At 37.5% G+C, this 10778-nt stretch overlaps 1 long non-coding RNA gene across 2 annotated transcripts in view; it reads left to right on the top strand.

Moving 5' to 3' along the window:
- The first annotated feature begins 1708 nt into the window (after window positions 1-1708).
- Window positions 1709-10778, top strand: part of LOC135971744 (uncharacterized) — a 30585-nt gene continuing 21515 nt past the window's right edge. For both annotated transcript variants that reach the window (XR_012414700.1, XR_010587977.2), the window contains exons 1-4: window positions 1709-7203; window positions 8052-8123; window positions 10004-10086; window positions 10541-10671. This is a non-coding gene — a long non-coding RNA (uncharacterized lncRNA). The remainder of the gene's footprint in view (window positions 7204-8051; window positions 8124-10003; window positions 10087-10540; window positions 10672-10778) is intronic.

Raw genomic sequence — 10778 nt, 5'->3', positions numbered from 1 at the left:
TTCTCAGAAAGATGCCACTGAAAACACCCCATCATCTGACCATGTCCTTAGGCAAGAACCCAACGCTGTCTCTGCCCTCTGGTCTGAATAAAGGGTGTATGACTCCTCTACTTGAGATTAGGGCTTCCTGTTCACTCAATTGAGCCCTAGTAGAAGCTGAAACTCTCAGTGCCAATATGCTCAACATTCTAAATTATACACTATGTTGGCCGGGCGCGGTGGCTCAAGCCTGTAATCCCAGCACTTTGGGAGGCCGAGACGGGTGGATCACGAGGTCAGGAGATCAAGACCATCCTGGCTAACACGGTGAAACCCCGTCTCTACTAAAAAAAAAAAAATACAAAAAACTAGCCGGGCGAGGTGTCAGGCACCTGTAGTCCCAGCTACTCGGGAGGCTGAGGCAGGAGAATGGTGTAAACTCGGGCGGCGGAGCTTGCAGTGAGCTGAGATCCGGCCACTGCACTCCAGCTTGGGCAACAGAGCGAGACTCCATCTCAAATAAATAAATAAATAAATAAATAAATAAATAAATAAATTATACACTATGTGAGTTTCTTCTTCATTCAGTGCACTCTTTGGGGAACACCAAAGCCTGTTTCATTTTCTAAGTATCAGCAAGTGGAGCTGACGAGTAACAAGTGATCAGAGCAAAGCATTCCATGAAAACCACAATGCACGTGCATCTCCATTCCCTGCTTACAGTCAGATTCACAAGACCCTCATTCATGGGATGCGAAGGATAAAAGGGGAGGGAAAAGAGATAAATATGTAGTTGTTCTGGATGAAGAATCGGATTTGGAAAGCAACTTAGAATAATCTCTGCTTATATTTCTAAGATTAAGGAAAAAAGTCTCAAGATAACAGAAATTTCTGTCTTCAGAGAGCTGCACTCTGCTGCAAACTTTCAAGTAACACTTTACCATTTCTGTCTTCTTTCTCCATGGGATCTTTGAGCCATGATTTATAAAATCACCTCTACATCATGTGTTTTTGTTATGTCTAATAACCTCTTGAAGTCTTTCTAGGGACAGTGACTATAAGTTATCACCCTGCCCAACAGGACTCCAGGAAACTGGGTCCTGGATGTTTACAGTGTGCCTCTCAATGGGATACTTATTTATCCTGTTGGATACCCTGAAGCATAAGTCTTTGACGCAGTATCCTTCTCACAGGAAATTTGTTTACACTGTCAGACACCCTTGTGGCACTTGTCGGACCTGTGTCCACTCCATTCCCACCAAGGTAGCCACTGTCTGGGAGAGCTCTGAGTTGGAAAAAAGTTGAGTTCACATGTGCTGGTCACATGAGACACGAGGAAGCAACTTAACAAAGCAAAGTTATTTCTTGCAGGTGAGGATCACTGGGCACCGTTGTAGGGTCTAACTGACACATTAGGTCTTCTCCAGTCTCCAAGTTTCATAGTCTCCACTTATTTTTCTTGACCTTGACCCTTTTGAAATATACCGGTCAGATATTTTGTATTTGTAAGATGTCCCACAATATGGATTTGTCTCATGATTTCTCATGATTAAACTAGGGACATGTATACATTAAACACCTGTCATCTAAGTTTGAAGACAAGAAGAACTAAACATTATGGATATTAGAAATATAAACAGAGATAATACAACAAACACAAATTAGAGGATAACAAATAATTTCACAGTCATAGCGACCTTCAGTGATTAAGGAAGATGATTAAGCCAAGGAGTTCCATTAACGGCCATGAACACATTGCTCATGTTCTATTTTATAAGGTCAGCAGTGACTTTAAATAAAAAGAAGCCTTATACATTTAAGAATCGTTTGGGGTTTACAGAATTGTTTTAAATGTAGTACATAGATTTTCCATATATCCCACTACAGTTGTTCTTTTTATTAACTTCTTAATGTAGGACATTTGTCACAGTTAACTAATTTTAAACAGTAGAATGAACTACTCTTCATACTTTATTCAGATTTTCTTATGTTTCACTTAATGTCTAATTTCTATTCCAGGATCTCACCCAGGATACCTCAGCACAGTTAGCTATCATGTCTCCTTAGACTTCTCTGAGTGTCACAGTTTCTTAGATTTTTCTAGTTTTTTATTACATTGACATTCCTAATGTGGGATTTCTCTGAGGTTTTTTCCATGATAAGACTAGATTTGTGGGTTTAGGAGAGGAAGATGACAGAGGAAAGCTGCCATTCTCCTCACATCATACCAAGGACATAGGCTCTCAACGGGCTTTATCATTATTAATGTTAATTTGATCACCTAGTCATTTTTATCAAATTATCACACACTGCGAAATTATTATTATTTTTCCTTTTCCCCATAGAATGTTTCAGAACAAAGTCACTAACACAACACGCATTTGAGCAGTGGGGAGTCATGGGCCAAGCAAGATGGTTCACGCCTGTAATCCCAGGACTGTGGGAGGCTGAGGCAGGTGGATCACCTGAGGTCAGGAGTTCGAGACCAGCCTGGCCAACATGGCAAAACCTCTAAAGATACAAAAATTAGCTAGGCACAGTGCATGCGCCTGTACTCCCAGCTACTTGGGAGGTTGAGGCAGGAGAATCACTTGAACCTGGAAGGCAGAGGTTGAGGTGAGCTGAGAACACGCCACTGCACTCCAGCCTGGGCAACAGAGCGAGACTCCAGACTCCATCTCAAAAAAAAAAAAAGTGGGGATTCATGATCCACCTTCTTATAGGCAGAATGTATACAAATTTATTTGAACCCTCAACCATAAACGTGTCTATTCTATTACATATTTATTCATTTATACATAAATTATATAATCATCTAAACACGGATATTTTATACTTTACAGATGCTAATTTATTTGATTGTTCAAATTGTTGCATGGTTGGGTATTGGAAGGTTTTTTAGTTGTCCCTGGTATAGTTTTGAAATACCCACATAATTAAGGTTCAGTGTTGTATGCTTGGTTGGTTTTGTTGTTGTTCAGCATTTTCTTTTCTTTAACCACTACTAGGTGCTCCAGGCTAACTCTGTATTTAATTGTGCTCCAGGCTAACTGTATAATTGTGTAATTTCTGCTAATGTTACCAATACCATATGATCTAATCCAGCAACACATGAATGATGTGAGTAGTCTCTTACTCTCCCTGTGAAGAAGTTGATGCTGGTCTCTTAATCATACTGCCTGAACATACATGCACAGTGGTTTCAGAACAGGTAACTTATACCCCAATGGGAAACAATTTTACCAAGTAAAGTACAGCACTTAGGTATAAATACTTTGGCTTTTAGCCTTGGCATGTCCACTTATTACCCAAGTTACTTAGACCCATTGCTCTCCCCCACTTTCTTTAGTGAGATTATTCCATAAATTCATTACATAGTTATATTACTTTTGGGGATATTCCTCCTTGGGAACCCTTTACCTACTAAGTAAGGTTTTTAAATTTGCATAATTTAGTACACTCTTTGTGTTATAAAGTTCTTCAGGATTCAGAAAACATTATTATGTATCCACCAATACAGTATCAGAGAGAGTAATTTCACTGCCCCAAAGAAACCTCCTGTATTTCACTGATTCCACCTTTCTCTCTCACAAGCCCCCCCTTACCACCAGACTCTTTGCTATCACTATACTTTTTTCCTTTTCTAGAGAGTCATATAGGTAGAATTACATAGTATTTTGCCTTTTCCAACTTGTATTTTTTCACATAGCAATATACCTTTTAGATTTTTGGAGTATATATCATGTTTTTTAGACTTCGCATCCCCTATTGTTGCAGGACAGATGAGCCCCAAATTTGGGGCTTCAACTGGCAGGGTTCTTGGCTTTACCCAGGAAAGTATTTACGGGCAAGCCAGTGGTGATAGATGGCAGTCTTTTATTGAACAGTACTGCTCCTTTAAGAGCAGGGCTAACTCATAGGCGTTGCATCAGTTGGTAACCTCTGGGCTCTTATCAACTATCCTTACACTATGGTAAAACTACTTTCAATTACATGGAAGTTGAGGGGTAGACCAATGAAACTTAATGGGCAGATGATTCAGAACTTTCCAGCACAGGAGCAGTAACTTCTGGGTTGTTGCCATGGAAAGAGGTGGTAAATTCCTGGTTGTTGGCCTGGAATTTGTAAACAGTCATGCGCTGGAGGGAATGTCTCATGCCGGTGAGCAGTGAGGACAACCAGGGATCCCTTTGTCTTCTTTTGCCGGTTTCTTCACTAGATGCTGTCTGGACCAGATCTCATTTTGATCAGCAGGATTGTGACTAGAAAACAACTTGCCAGTCTCCTGCCTCATAATGGCAGAAGGCATTGAGTACTCTTCGTGTGATTCGGATGTGCCTGTAGCTTTTATGGAGAATTGGGTATTTGAATAATTTCCATTTTTGATTGAGATATATGCCTTTTTATTTTTGAGCTCTTAAGAAGTTGCCGTATATTATTAACAATAGGCAATTATCACCTTAAAACTTGCAAATACTTGCTTTTTAATTTAACTTAAGTTTCAGGGTACATGTGCACATTTGTTACATAGGTAAACTTGTGTCATGGTGGTTTGTTGTAGATTATTTCATCACCAATGTACTCAAGCCTAGTACCCATTCGTTATCTTTTCTGATCCTCTGTCACCTCCCACCCTCTGATAAACCTCAGTGTGTGTTGTTCCCCACTCTGTGTTTATATGTTCTTGTCATTTACCTCCCACTTATAAGGGAAAAAACATGGTATTTGGTTTTCTGTTCCTGCATTAGTTTGCTAAGGATAGTAGCCTCCAGCTCCATCCGTTTTCGTGTAAAAGACATGATATGTTTTCTGGCTGCGTAGTATTCCATGGTGTGTATGTTCCACATTTTCTTTATGCAGTCCACCATTGATGGGCATTTAGGTTGATTCCACATTCTTGCTATTGTGAATAGTGCTGCAATGAACCTATGCTTGCATGTGTCTTCTTCGCAGGGCACTTTTTATCGCTCAGTAATGGGATTGCTGGGTTAAATGATATTTCTGTTTTTAGGTCTTCTTGTAGTCTCCACACTGCCTTCCACAATGGTTGAACTAATTTAGACGTCCACCAACGGTGTTTAAGTAATTCCTTTGTTCCACAACCCTGCCAGAATCTATTTCTCGACTATTTAATAATAGCCATTCTGACTGGTGTTAGATGGTATCACATTGTGATTTTTAATTGCATTTCTTTCAGGATCGGTGAGGTTGAGCTTTTCTTCATATGATTGTTAGCCACATATATATCTTCTGTTGAAAGTGTCTGTTCATGTCCTTTGCCCTCTTTTTTTATGGAGTTGGTTTTTTTTTCTTGAACATTTGTTTAAGTTCCTTATAGATGCTGCATATTAGACTTCGGTCATATGCATAGGTTGCAAAACTTTTCTCCCATTCTGTAGGTTGTCTGTTCATTCTGTAGATAGCTTTCTTTTGCTGTGCAGAAGCCCTTAAGTTTAATTAGGTTTCATTTGCCAGTGTTTGCTTTTGTTTGCAAATATTTGCTCCCATTCTTTGGGTGTCTTTATTTTTGTTGGTGCAGTGTGAATCAGAAAAGTTTCACATTCTAATGAGGTTTAATATGCCTGATTCTTCTTCTTCCCTTTTGCTTTCGGCATCATATCTTAGAAAAGATTGTTTAACCTAAGACCGCGAAGATGTATTCCTGTGTTATTTCCTACATTTTGGGCCTGTTTAGCTATTATATATAGATATATGATCCTTTTGAGTCACTTACATTTTCAGTGTGAGGCAGGAGTTCGACTTGCATGGAATATGCACTTGCTTAGAAATATTTTATTAGAAATATTTATCCATATATAATTTATTTGGTGACATTATAAAATTATTTCACTATAAATGTATGTATTCATTTTTGAGCATTATATTCTATTACATTGATCAACATCTATATTCTTATACTAGCACCATAAATCTTGATTACTATTACTTTGCAGTGAGTTTTGAAGTCAGGAAGTATGTATCTCCCACGCCAACCTTTTTTCTTCTTTCTCAAAATAATTTAGGCTACTCTGGGTCTATTGCATTATATATGAACTTTAGATAAGCTTTGTGAATTTAGAGGAAGGAAGTGTCACCTGGGATTTTGATAGAGGTTGCATTAAATCTATAGATCCATTTGGAAAATATTGCCAGCCTAACAACATTAACATTTATAAGCAATGAATAGTCAAATTTTTTTTCCATTTTCTTCAAAATGTTTTCTATAGTTTTTGTGTATATATCTAATACTTAATTTGATAAACTTATTTTTGATGTCATCTCAAATGGAACATTCTGAGATTTTTGTTTTAGATTATTAATTGCTAGCATATAGAAATTCAGAGGATTTTATATCTTCACTTTGTATACTGCAAGTTTGTTGAACTCATTTCTAAATTCTCAGCATATTTGATTAGAGTCCTTTAGAAGTTTTATACATAAAATCACGTCATATGCCGACAGACAGAGTTTGACTTCCTTTCCATCCTGGAAGCCTTATATTTATTTTTCTAGACTAACTGCCATGTCTGTATCCTCTAGTACAATGTTGAAAACAAGTGTCAAGAGTGGAAATCCGTGTCTTGTTTCTAATCTTGGAGAAATTAGTGAACGTTTCAGATAACTTATGATGATACAGTAGTTTTTCATGGATCCCCTTTAAAAGGGAGACAGTTCCCTTAACTGCCTCATTTGCTGCATATTTTTCTCATAGGGAGTTGGAGAATTCTCAAGTGCCTATGCATCTTCTGAGATGATTGTGTGGTTTTTGTTCTTTAGTATATGAATACAGTGCATAGCACTAGTTGTATGTTGAACCAAATTTTGCTTTCCTGAGGTAAATACCCTTGATATAGTATACAATACTTTTTACATGTTTCTGGTTTGTTTTACTAAAATTTCCTTGATGATTTTTGCCCCTGTATTCATAAGGTATATTGTTCTTCATTTTCCCTATTTGAAATGTCTTTGTCTGGCTGCGGTATCAGGGTAAATTAACTCAGTATACAATGGGAAATCATGTTTTCTCCACTTTTTTGGAATAATTTGTAATAAATTAGTATTAATATTTTTAAATGATTACAATAATTCACTGATGAATTCTTCTTGTTGCGGTCAGAGAGGTTAATCCTAAGAATAGTTACATGAAGTTGGAAGGAGACCCTTCCCCAGCTGAGCCTTAGCCTGGGCCATCACCTACATCTGGACTGAAGACCCAGAGAAACTGTGAGTAATATGTGTGTGGTTTTGAACCACTAAGATGTATAGTAGTCTGTTATGCACCAAGTCTTAAGTAATATACCTGACAGTAATTGCAATGTGGTATTCTAGATTAGGTCTTGGAACAGATAAATGTATCATTATTAGAAATTCTGGTAAAATATGAAGGAAGTCTGTAGATCAGTTAATAGTTTTGAAACACAGTGAAATTCTTAGTTTTGATGAATATACTATAGTTGTAATAGTAACATTTTAGTTAGCTGAAGGGTATATGAAACTGTATGTTCTACCTGTGTATCTTTTTGTAAATCTGCAATTATTTCAAAATAAATTTGCTTTCTAAAATTATTATATCTTTAAAAAGAAAACAAAGACATAAGCAAAAATCTGTGTCTTCCAGAGATGAGTGGGTACATAGGAAGAGAATAGAAAATGAGCATTTTTTATCTAGTCGCCTTTCCAAACCCAGGTGCACCTGCTTTGGGAAGGCACCATCAAGCTCTAGGGACTGTCATCCTTTTTCTCCTTCTCTGTTACCCAGTCACCAGTTGGAATGTCAGCAACCACTTATTCAGAAAAAGCTGCCTTTCCTTCACATATCCAGAAAGCCCCATGTGCAGACATCATTGAGCAGTGTATATTCAGGATCCCATTGAAGCATTTTTGGGAGATATGACTCAGATATTAGAAGCCAAGAATTAGAAATTTCAGTGACAGGGAACATAAATCATATTTCTGCATTCAGGATAGTGTTTTCTTGGTACAGGGATTTCTTCTTCAAGTAATCGAAAGACAACTGTACCTTCAAACCTTTCAGAAAGATATGTCCTAATTTAGTTCTTTTCATTCTACAGACTCCATCAGGAATTGTTTGGGACCATGCATTCTGTTGCCCACTGCCAACCCGAAAGCCACCATGGTAGCAGGTAAGCAGAGTACAACAAACGTTTCTTACAAATGGGTTTAGGCCAGACCCTACTTACAGAGACCTGGATATGAATCTTTTACAGAACAGGTTTTTTGCAGTTGGATGCTAGTGAGTGGAGAAAGCAGATGACAAAGTGCTGAGCAGGGAGTTCCCAGACACACTCTAACTGCATGGAAGATGTGATTTCCCACAATACCTTAAACCAACAGTTCCTTAGAGGCTGGCCTGGACATCACAATTCTAAAAGAGATGCCATTTAAAAGAAACGAAATTCTAGACCAGATCATGAGGCAAATACCCAACACTTGGACTCCACACTCTAACCTGATTAGAAGTTGGAGTTCAGTGGAAGAATGTCTTGGATATTTGAGAACATGACTTTATGTGTATTTAATTTAGCCTTGCTGGAATTTAAAACTGTAGGGGAAAATTCAGTCAACCTCCTAAATTCTGTGAGTTTTTGTTTTTGTATGTGAGTTTCTGCATACACATAAAGAAACTCCCATCGTTTAGGAGGTTGACTGAATTTTGGGTATACAGAAATTCATACTTTATGGTTTCTTCTTCTGTCAGTGTATTCCTGAGGGAACACCAAAACCAGTCCCCAAATCCAAGTACTCAAATTAGGGCTGACCAGAGCAGCAAGGGGATGGATTAAAACATTTTATAAAGACCATTATGCATCTACGTCTCCAGTGACTAATTATAAAGTGATTTCTGTGATCTCCAGCCATATGGTTATAACGGCAAATGGGAATGAAGAAAAAAGAGTTACATAAATATTATAGCTGAAAAAATGAAGTTTATAATGAAGCTTACAAGGATCATTGGTCATATTCCTAAGACTGCAGTGGAAAGTTTCAAGATACAGCTTTTTCTAGGTCTTTAGAAAGCTATTACTCCAGTGAATTTTTCAAGTAACTCTTTATAATTGCTATCTTCTTCCTCAGTGGATTTCTTAAACCATAGTTCGTAAAACTACATTTCCATGCATAACATAAGAATTCTAGTGTTCCACTAGTAACTCTAATGTGTCTAATAGCTACGTAGACTGTAAATGCACTTGGTGAACTTATGTGATAATATTTAAGCATATTCCTTCGATAACAGATAAGAATACAGTTGATGAGCCCCCTTAATCTAACACTGAGAAATTGGCAGTCACAGAGGACAGTGTATTCCACTCATCATAGAGGGCACATTTTCACGTTTATGAAACACAGATGCACCTTAAATTTGACAGTGTTAAAACACTATTGACGAGAAGGCAACCATAATGTTATTGTCCTCATTTACATATACATGAGCTTTGTCTATAAACCTTCCATTGACATTTTCAGGTCATATCATTAACATCATATCTTGCATAGGAGGTTTCAGAAGGTTGTAAAGATAAGCTCACAGGAGCAACATAGGAATCTCACAAGAAGTGCAGCATCACCAAGCTTCAGAGTAGCACAGGTCATAATAATATGGGGAAAATTATGGGCAGGATGAATTGACGAGTGATTCAGGAGCGTTACAGCTGAATGAGAAAATTTAGGAAAACCTTTGTCAATGTGTTTTTCTTGTATGTTGCATCCCATGTAATCATAGGAATGACACAAGACAAATATCCACATGTATGCACATTGAAAATAGTTTTTCCAGTAATTATAATGTATTTATATTATTACTATGTGATTTATTTATACGTGATAAAATTATTAGTTTCTTCATTTGTTAGTGGTTTTGTTCTTCCATTCTGGTGTATAGAGTAATGACATGTTACAATTGACACAAAAGATGTATCTCATAATTTATTAGAAAATTAATTTTTAGGGGTTAATATAGGCTTGATAATATACTGCATGCTTTGTATGTTATCATTTGCTACAGTGCACACTGACATCTCAAGAAGTAAGCACGTTTTTCACTCCTGTGCTCCATTTTGGAGTCTGAGCTGACTTTCTGCGGGAAAGGTATAAAGGACCCTTGAGTTTGATACTGTCTGCCCCAGTCTTTGCTGACTTCGACTGTGTAGAATGTGTCTTGTCTGACATGCTAAATAATTTTCAGGTCTAGTTAGACAGCTCACTCTACCCTGTGTCATGAAGATATTTTCCTAAATTGTGTTCTAAATACTCTATTATTTTTATATTCAAGCCTCTGAACCAACTAGAATTGATTTTGTGTGTATGTGAGGTCAAAGGTCAGATCTTGGTTGTTCCCTGTGGATATTCAATTGCCTGGAACATTTTATTAAAAATTGATCTCTTCCCCATGCATCAATGTATACATTAATTTTTATATATGTATATGTCTGCTTTCTAGCTCTGTTTTTGTTTTTTAAGTTACTGGTTGTTTCTTCTATCTTTGTGCAAATTTCACAGTCTTATTATTATCATTATTATTATCTTTTTTTTTTTCATACAGAGTTTCACTCTGTCTCCAGAGTCTCCAGCCCAGGCTGGAGTGCTATGGCACAATCATGGATCACTGCAACTTCCGCCTCCTGGGTTCAAGCGATTCTTGTGCCTCAGCCTCCCGAGTGACTGGGATTATAGGTGTGTGGCACTACGCCTGGCTAATTCTTTTGTATTTTTAGTAGAGATAGAGTTTTCACCATATTGGCTAGGCTAGTCCCGAACTCCTGACCTCAGGTGATCTGCCC

Source organism: Macaca fascicularis, chromosome 7 (assembly GCF_037993035.2).
Source record: "Macaca fascicularis isolate 582-1 chromosome 7, T2T-MFA8v1.1".
Taxonomy (NCBI): domain Eukaryota; kingdom Metazoa; phylum Chordata; class Mammalia; order Primates; family Cercopithecidae; genus Macaca; species Macaca fascicularis.
The sequence above is the reverse complement of the archived record's forward strand: the minus strand, read 5'-3'. Positions and strand labels throughout refer to the sequence as shown.